The 9,692-nt window shown below is 44.8% G+C and overlaps 1 long non-coding RNA gene across 2 annotated transcripts; it reads right to left on the reverse strand.

Moving 5' to 3' along the window:
• Positions 1-254: 254 nt before the first annotated feature.
• On the reverse strand, positions 255-6,418 carry LOC310845284. 2 transcript variants are annotated; one of them, XR_014564613.1, is made up of 3 exons: positions 5,462-6,418; positions 2,199-2,404; positions 255-974 (listed from the first exon to the last, which is right to left on the reverse strand). It is a non-coding gene; the product is annotated as an uncharacterized lncRNA (long non-coding RNA). The 2 variants fall into 2 exon arrangements; XR_014564614.1 differs by having other exon boundaries at positions 617-974; positions 5,974-6,417.
• Between the last annotated feature and the right edge of the window lie 3,274 nt (positions 6,419-9,692).

A 9,692-nucleotide genomic window follows, 5' to 3' on the forward strand; every position in this document is an offset into this window, starting at 1 on the left:
ATATCCCATAGGCTACAGGTAAGGATCAGAAGTTATATGACAGGCAGTTTCTGAATGCTAGGCCCATCACTTTGGTGAAGAGGAGCAATGGGCTGTTTATGAGTAAAGAGCCTCATTCCTGGGGCTCAAGGAAAGAGTAAACTGTAAAACAATGATGGACACACCAAATTAATGCTTAAAAGGGAAATGGGATAAGTCACCCCACCCCAATCTGCTTCAAATGTGCAAAGTCTTAGCATCTCTATCAGATGAAATAAAATCTAGTTTTGTTTATTATCATCATTATCATTATTATTTACACACACATTGCCAACATCTACCAGCTGGGAGATGAAAACGGTAATATATGCGTATTTGATTACTGATAGATTTTAACAAGGATTGAATTGCAATGTTTGGATTTTCACTGAAGCACAGAGAGAGAAATGAAATAGAAAGAGGGGCATATTTAGCATATGTGGGTTCATGTGATGTGGTTTCAAGGGGAAATCTTGCAAGAGCAAAAGGGGGCTAATGATACTCTGCATTGTACTATGTGGTTTCTGCACATACAATTTGAATTTGAAAAGTATTCAAGAGAATAACATGTTCTTAAACAAGAGAAAGTAAACATTGCTGAAGTTCAAGAGATGCTGCTTTGTTGAGAAACTGAGTAAAGAAAATAAAGAACGGACAATCAAGGGGAGCAACTGGAGCATAACCACATCTTTAACAAACACAGCTAAATCATCATTGATGCAATAGCTGTTGAGGCATCTGATGTAGCATTCCGTCCATTTTGTGGAATCAGTTTCAGCTATTGATGCTTGAAGATGCAGACAATTTTCTTGCAGTTGTGTGGTCTACTACGTGGTCTCTTGACCCATGCTCACTGGTTTGTGCAAGCCATGGAGGGTTGACTAGGTAGAACCAGGGTGCGGGTGAATGCTTCATTGCATGATAGGATGGTCCCCAAGAAGGTGGTGGTGCAGCCACTGGGGGGGGGGGGGGAGGCAGTGAAATGAACCCAGAGGTTTATGCCAACTGCCACCCAGTCAACAATGCACCTTTCTTTGGCAGGATGATTGACAGAATGGTGGTGGTTTAGCTGTCTCCCCCTGTTGAATACCAGGCTGTAAAGTACATGGATAGGCTCCTCCATGTGATCAGAAGCTACACTGATTGCTAAGGGCTTATGATCATGTGGTAGAGCAGGCATGGGCAAACTCAGCCCTCCAGATGTTTTGGGACTACAACTCCCATCATCCCTAGCTAACAGGACCAGTGGTCAGGGATGATGGGAGTTGTAGTCCCAAAACATCTGGAGGGCCGAGTTTGCCTATGACTGTGGTAGAGGATACTAAGCATGCTGCATAGTGGCTGGTGCCTATTAGATTGAGTAGCAAAGAAGGCAGGGAGACCAACAGTAGGTGAAGCCAGATCTAATGTCAGGCAGAGCAAACTGGTGCTTTCTGTGTAGTCTTTTTGGTGCCAAATAAATTCTCCCAGTCCTTTTAGCAGTTTTAAATCTGGGCTATAAACTATTTTATACTGCCTCCTTCAAGAATTTCCTTGAACTTTTATGGCTGATTGTTGGCTTCCTGTTCTTGTTATTATTTATCGTCTTGCTTAATATTTTGTTGTAAATTGCCCAGGGAATGTTTCTTAATGGATGGCAATATAAATCTTAATAATAATAACAACAATGGCTTAGCCCCCGTGCCAAATTGCCAGTCTGCTCTCAAGTGGAGAAATGGGCCTATTCTGAACAGGCTGCCTCCAAAGTAAGTTCTTCTTAAGGGAATAACCTTCTCTCTCTCTCCATCTTCTCGTAGAAATGCTTCTCTCTCTGTGCTTTCTGATGCCCCCATGTCAATCTCCATCTGTGTCACGGCCTCTTTTGGAGTGGGTGGCAGAGAACGTAGAATATTAGGGAATATATTGAGTTTGAAAAGTTGCCCTGCGTGGGGACATGCTAGCAAGAGAGAGAAATCAGAAGGGGAGGGAGAGGGAGATGGCGAGGCTGAGCACTGCTAAGGCTGATGAAGAGAGACAAGGAGCAGTCAAGAGTGACGAAGAGTGACCAAGGAAAACCAAGGCAGCAGCCGAGGAGTGCAGGGGACTTATTGAGATTCGGAGGCACCGGAGCGGAGCAGCCGACTGTGGCTGCTGGCAGATGCAGAGCAGTAAGCGGGATTTACAGACTTCTGTCTACTTACCAACAAGTTATTTCCAGGCATTGCTTCTCGGCTGGGATGGAGTTTTCAATCACGATGCATGAGGTGGGTCTAATTCCAGGGACTCCTCGCTGAGTATGACCTTAGGGCAGGAGGATTGTTGAGTGCCTCACCTCAGCAGGCTGCTGCTTGAAAGGCTCCAGACTCAGATGTTACTTCCCCTGAATTGCTCATGGCATCCTAATATACTGAGAGCGGGACAGCATGACTCAGAGACGGATCAGATTTATATATAAAAAGCATAGGCAACAGTATTGGTCCATAAGGGGTTGGGGGTGGGGAAGTCCTCCAAAATCTATAGTTAGGCAAGGCCCAAGGCCATCCCAAAGATCACAAAAAGAGAATAAGCTTTCATGTTCCCCAGAATTCTTCACCAGGCAAGATGTTGCACAGAGCAAGCAGGGCAGATGGGGAGGATAACCTTTTTAAAAAATGTACCAAAATTTTGCCTGATATTGTAACCATAGGAGTCACTTGTAAACTCAGTGCCAAGATGGAGGTTACAGGCTGAATAAGTCTCTGCTGGATGCTACAGATATCAGGTTGCACACCTAGGATTGTGAGGCTAAAGTTGCAGACATGCCACACATTGAAAGCACATTCAAAACACACACACAATCTTGGAAACTGAAGTTTGCTGCTGAACTACAGTTTCCAGTACCCTTAACAAACTACAGTTCCCAGGCTTCTTCCAGGTGTGTCTGTGTTAAATGTACTTTAAAGGTATGGTGTGTAGCCAAAATAGCAATGACTGCTCCCCATTATTTAAAATAAATGCCTGACTGTGGCTATTCCCCAGGTCCAATGCTTTGTGTGAAACACACAGGCTCCTGATCAAGCAGAAATTTATAAAATGTTCAAATTGTTTCTCAAAGACTATTGATGAAAAAAAAGAAGAGGAAGATCATAGAACAGAAGAAGAAGAAGAAGAAGAAGAAGAAGAAGAAGAAGAAGAAGAAGAAGAAGAAGAAGAAGAAGAAGAAGAAAGGGAGTTCGGATTTGGTATCCCACTTTATCACTACCCGAAGGAGTCTCAAAGCAGCTAACATTCTCCTTTCCCTTCCTCCCTCACAACAAACACTCTGTGAGGTGAGTGAGGCTGAGAGACTTCAGAGAAGTGTGACTGGCCCAAGGTCACCCAGCAGCTGCATGTCGAGGAGCGGAGACGCGAACCCGGTTCACCAGATTACGAGTCTACCGCTCTTAACCACTACACCACACTGGCTCTAGAATTGGAAGGGACCCTGAGGGTCATCTAGTCCAACCCTTTGCAATGCAGGAATCTCAATTAAAGCATCCATTAGTTAGCCATTAGTTAGCCCAGTGTCAAGGACAGCCAACAGTCATGCTTTTCACTGACCTCCAGCCATTGATCCTCAGTCAGTCCTCAGACCCCTACTGGTCAGCAACCTGCCTGAAGTTCCTGTGTGATTCCTTCTGTGCCCATCCACTGGCACAACTGTCTTTGAATGAGTCAGTCTGTGAGTTGTTGAAGCTAAGGTGGCTGTAAGGTGCCTGCCTGCCTGCTTGGCCTATAGAAAAACCTTTAAATCCAGCTCAGTTTCTGTTCACTGAGACTTTCTTCCTAATACTTCCAGGCTTAGAACAAACAAGACAGAAAAGCCATTTACCCAATTAGCAATTGTGTGAATGACTTTGAAAAAGCAAATTGTAAGCAAAAGGGATTTGGTTTAAGCACCCTTGCCCCCTGCTGCAGTCCAGATCTGGATCAGGCCATTTGTGTCTGCTATCTCCATTGGGGGGGGGGGTTGGTTGGTTCTCATTCCCTCCCATGTCTGCAATTTACTTGTAAAAAGTCATTCAGTCCATTAGCAAGTGAGAAAATACTGTCACATCTCACCTGGCCCTTACCTCCTCCCTTGTCAGCCTCCACCCGCCCCCGACTTACTTGCCCTGACTCTGCAACACTAGTAGTCCTATTGGCTTACCTGACTGGCTACTAGATCCTATGCTGAAGAGTGACATATGCATCCTATAATACTGCTGCTACAAAATAACCATAACAACAGCAGCCAGTGTAGTATTGGGGGGGGGGGGTAGAGTGTTGGACTAGGACCTGAGAGACCAAGGCTCAAATCTGCTATCAGCACACAAATCCCCTTACCCCATTCCCCCATGATGGAGAGATTTCTATTTTAAATTATAGAATTTTTCACCTATACATATGAATTAACATATGCAAATTTTATGCAAACCACTCTCCTTTCTTTGTCCTCTCTTTTGGTGATGCATAAGTGGCCACCCTAGCTTTGAGAAGAGCTTTGTTGCATCCCATTAGCAAGGGTCCTGGCCATGATCAGATGCCTGTTAGCTACCTGTCCAAGGCTACTTAGCTTTATTATTATTTGGCAATGATGACACAGATGCTCCTGCATGAATCCCAGATGGGCTCTAAAGGAAAGTGAGTGCTGCCCTGCAGGGCATGAGCTTGGCAGTGTGCGAGGAAACCATTCCGTCCTGGCACGTCCCATTTAAGCTCTTAAGCTTCTGTTTGATTTTTTGTTGTTGTAGAACATGGAACTGATTAAAATAAAATAAAAATCTCCTTAAGCCTGAGTGTAGATCTTGATGAATATTTCAGCTTTGGGTTGCTCTTCTGCTCTTCTCTGAATCTGGAAAGAAGAAAAAAAAATAGCAGATCACAGTCTACATAAATAAATAGGAACCGAAGAGCTCCAACCTGAGCAAAGAGTGCTGTGTGTATGTGTGTGAGTGAGTGTGTGTGATCATGCTGTGGATGCACACTCACTATTTTGAGCACACAGACCAACTTGATGCCCTCCAGATGTTTTGGCTCCTCCACCCCCTGTGGGCCAAGTTTGACAGGCCCAGCTGTCAATCATATAATGTCATAATGTTGTGCCCTTCTTCATGTACCTCCTCCTAGAGAGGTCTGGAGGGTGGCAACATGAGAACGGGCTTTTTCTGCAGTGGTTCTCCATTTATAAAATGCTCCTCCCAGGGAGGTTCGCCTGGCGCCTTCATTATACGTCTTTAGGCACCAGGCAAAAGCACTCCTCTTTAACCAAGCCTTTGGCTGATTGACACCCAGTGCCCTTTTAAATGTGTTTGGTGAGTGTAATTTAAACATACAGTCAGAAGGGGGAGCAGGAAGAAGACATTGGCTGGATCTACACAGAGCTTTTTAACATTATTAGAATGATATTGGATACCTTGTTCTGAAACGTCACAGGGCATACTGGTAAAATAAAAACATTCCTTACCTTGTTTCCTCCATAACAACACACTTTCCCATACTGCCAGTTCCTGGTCGCTCTGCAGCACCCTCTAGTGTCACATTTTGATAGCGGATTATTAATGTTACAAGCAAAATGTAATGTGTCCAAATCCATTATGATAACCATTCCCTATCCCTTCCTTAAAGTTATAAACCATGAGGGCAGATCTGCTCATTGTGTCTTCTCCATTCCTCCCACCCCACAACAAGGGTGTGTGTGTGTGTGTGTGTTTTCAATTCTGTTGAGTACTCCTTCCCAAGCAGCTTCCCTGTGTGGAAGGCATGCTTGCAAATGAGCAAGGAGATATGGATTTTGCAGAATGCTGTTTCAGGGGCAGGGAGAAGAGTCAGGTGGGGGAAAGGAGAGCTCAGGCAGAAAAGGAGCACCCCACCTCCAAAGGCATCTGTGGCATTTGCCCGTTCGTTTGAAAATGTCTGTACAGGGGGAGAGACAGAGTTAATAGGTAGACCAATAGAAAAGCCAGAGGCAGAGCCTACCTGTTTATAAAAGAGCTTAGCCCGAGGTTTGGGTTGGTTGGTTTTAGTTAGTTGGTTGGCAAAAGGCAGTTAGGAAAGCAGTTGGCAGACAGATGGAATTAAAGAGACAGTTAGTGCAGTTGGTTCTTGTGTGAGGGGAGGTAGAAGAGTTAGAGATAAAAATAAGACTAAGAAGGTAAAGAGTAACAACGTTTTGAACGCAGTTAAAGTTTATTTGTGTCTGCAATAAGCTACACCCTTCTTTGTTAACTTAAGAACCTGACTGAGACTAAGTGATTTACTGGGGAGGACCTGGTTGGTGGCAGCAGATTAGTGGTGTATGGGTCAATAGTCCGTGGGATGACCAGAGGCTCTATATGAATGCCACAGCATTCACTATCACCATTCCTACCTTCTTCCGAGAGATGCAACCGGCTCAGTTGCTACCTCCTTCACTCTCAGACCTTTTCATTCATGGTGTCTCTCCCCCCCCCCCCCACCTGCTCCTCCTTCATATCCAACTCTGCCCTCCAGTCCTAGATTGTTCTGGGCGGCCCATTCCAAAATGTGAAAATCTTGGGCTGTCACCACCTTACTCAAATGAAACCAAGAACCTCTCACAGAAAAGAATTGTGATTCAGATTATGGTTTGGTTGAATCAAGTGCATAGCCCTAGTATGTGGCCCCTATAAGCTTGGCTGAGAAGGAAATGTGGCCCTCAGGCTGAAAAGGATTCCCTGCCTCTGATATAGGGGAATGGGCTGCCCAATCCCTATACATCACAGGCCCAATTCTGACTGTCCCAATCCTTATTTAAAGGGGGGGAGTATTGTCTAGTTTGGCCCAGAACCATGCTTCTATTTTCCCTATGGTCACTCGCAGGGAGGGGACAGATCAAGGCTGAGATTTCCTTTCTTTTCTAAAATGACTTTCAGCAAGAAAAGCACAAGCCATAATGTTTTGTCACAGTGACATACCCCACAGCGTGGGGTAGTTTGGTCTTGAGCCTTTTGCTAAATGTCCCTGCACCTCATCTTGCATCCGGGGGACATTTCTCTCTACCACAGCCTTGAATCAAATAGACCACAAAGTGATTTCCCAAAGCATTAAAAATAAAACAGAGCGCTAAAAAACATGCTGTGCACCCACTGGATGCATCTACATGCACAATACGCCTCCTCCAAAGCTGGAGGATTTCAGCAACAATCTAAATCTAAAAATAACTGTATACAATAATAATTACACTTTAGGGACATTGCTGGAAGAGGTGGGGTGGGTCTTTTGTTTCCCATTGGCTGGTGTTTAAACATATGGATTTCACATGGCAAACACACCAACAGCCACTAGGGGGCACCCGCTTACCTCAAACTTTTCTTTTTTAAGAAAACGGAAAAATATCTGTAATATTATAAGTGCTGACTGGAGAATACAAAGTGAAGGGAGATGCCAGAATGCCTTTCCTGCTCCCTCTCCAAACAGCGAACACTCACCCTCCTGCCTGCATTATCTAGCCTGTATATACATAGACTCACACCTCTAGCCAGAATGCAAGTTCCCCAATTATTTATGCTGCAAGCATCCTTTCACAAATATACCGATTGCATAGATATTCGCTTAGCAGTAGGAAGGCTGGAGATTAGCTTGAAAATACTCCACTGGTTGCAGTATGTCTGCACATATGCATTGCTAGTTGACTTTAAAATGGAGCAAACCACATTTAGCAGCAAAGGTAGCTATGGAAACATAACCAAAATCGTTCCAGCACCTTTCATGCCGAGCCAGTTCTTGCAGACAGAGAACACTGTCGAGGGAGGAGAAAATATTGTTTCTTATAAATAATACAATGCAAGGTGTACTGCAAACAGAATCGATATATTAGCAGCTAGAAGTGAAGAAGCTTCAGGCTAACGTACCTAATAGACAAAATTTTGATTCCTGAAGAATTAATTGTGCTGAAAGGCTGCCTTTTCCTGTTTTTGTGTTGGTGTCCAGGCAGAAATTTCTCCAATAAGTCTCTCTGCATGTGTGTGTGTGTGTGTGTGTGTGTGTGTGGTGAAAAGTGGCACATAGGTACTCACCCCTTAATAAAAGTGTCTTGCGTGCCAACACAAAATGTATTCCATGGGCAGCATAGAGGGCATAGAGTACCATCACACACACAAAAAAACCACTGCATATTTACTTCCTTCTAGGGGAGAGGTTTTAAGGCAGGTGTGTGCCATAAAACCCCCCACCCTTGTAGATTCCCCAAGCGTCCCTATTTTCCAGAGATAGTCCCTGATTTACAGAAGCCATCCCGATTTCTGATTTGATCCCAGAATGTCCCGCTTTTCCTTTGCTGTTTAGTCATTTAGTCGTGTCCGACTCTTTGTGACCCCATGGACCAGAGCACGCCAGGCATTCCTGTCCTCCACTGCCTCCCGCAGTTTGGTCAAACTCATGCTGGTAGCTTCGAGAACACTATCCAACCATCTTGTCCTCTGTCGTCCCCTTCTCCTTGTGCCCTCAATCTTTCCCAACATCAGGGTCTTTTCCAGGGAGTCTTCTCTTCTCATGAGGTGACCAAAGTATTGGAGCCTCAGAAGAAGAAGAAGAAGAGTTTGGATTTGATATCCCACTTTATCACTACCCGAAGGAGTCTCAAAGTGGCTAACATTCTCCTTTCCCTTCCTCCCCCACAACAAACACTCTGTGAGGTGAGTGGGGCTGAGAGACTTCAGAGTAGTGTGACTGGCCCAAGGTCACCCAGCAGCTGCATGTGGAGGAGCGGAGATGCGAACCCAGTTCCCCAGATTACGAGTCTATCACTCTTAACCACTACACCACACTGGCTCAGGATCTGTCCTTCCAGTGTGCATTCAGGGCTGATTTCCTTAAGAATGGATCAGTTTGATCTTCTTGAAGTCCATGGGACTCTCAAGAGTCTCCTCCAGCACCATAATTCCTTAGGACATCCCTATTTTCACCAGGGAAATATTGAAGGGTATGGTAGGGCATCCCAATTTTTTTCAGTGGAGAAATATTGGAGGGTTTGCTTCAGTCTTGATACTTCAAATATTTGGGGTCTAATGGAACATTCAGCTGGACACAACAGGAAATGAGCTTTATCCAAGGATCAGGTCAACCTGCATCTTGGAGCTATATTGCAAGGGAGAAGCTTATAGACAGACTCATCCCTGTCACTTCCATCCTGGAGCACTGCAGGGAAAAAAGTGCCTTCCACAATGGTGGATATGTCCTTCACTGTTGTGCATCATTGTTGCAAAACAATAGATCTCCTCCCACCTAATGTGTTATCATAAGTGAATAGGGCAGTCATGTGACACAACATAATTTTCTGCCCTGTCACTCGAGTGCAATAATAATAATAATAATAATAATAATAATAATAATAACAATAATTTATTATTTGTACCCCACCCATCTGGCTGGGTTTCCCAGCCACTCTGGGCGGCTTCCAACAAAGACCAAAAATACACTAAAATGTCACACATTAAAAGCTTCCCTGAACAGGGCTGCCTTAAGATGTCTTCTGAATGCCAGGTAGTTGTTTATCACTTTAACATCTGCTGGAAGGGCGTTCCACAGGGCGGGCGCCACTACCGAGAAGGCCCTCTGCCTGGTTCCCTGTAGCTTAGCTACAGAAGGAACCACCAGAAGGCCCTCGGCGCTGGAGCTCAGTGTCCAGGCAGAATGATGGGGATGGAGACGTTCCTCCAGGTATAATCTTCCATACCAGA

The sequence above is a fragment of the Podarcis gaigeae genome (assembly GCF_964106915.1).
Source record: "Podarcis gaigeae genome assembly, chromosome: 5".
NCBI classification, from domain to species: domain Eukaryota; kingdom Metazoa; phylum Chordata; class Lepidosauria; order Squamata; family Lacertidae; genus Podarcis; species Podarcis gaigeae.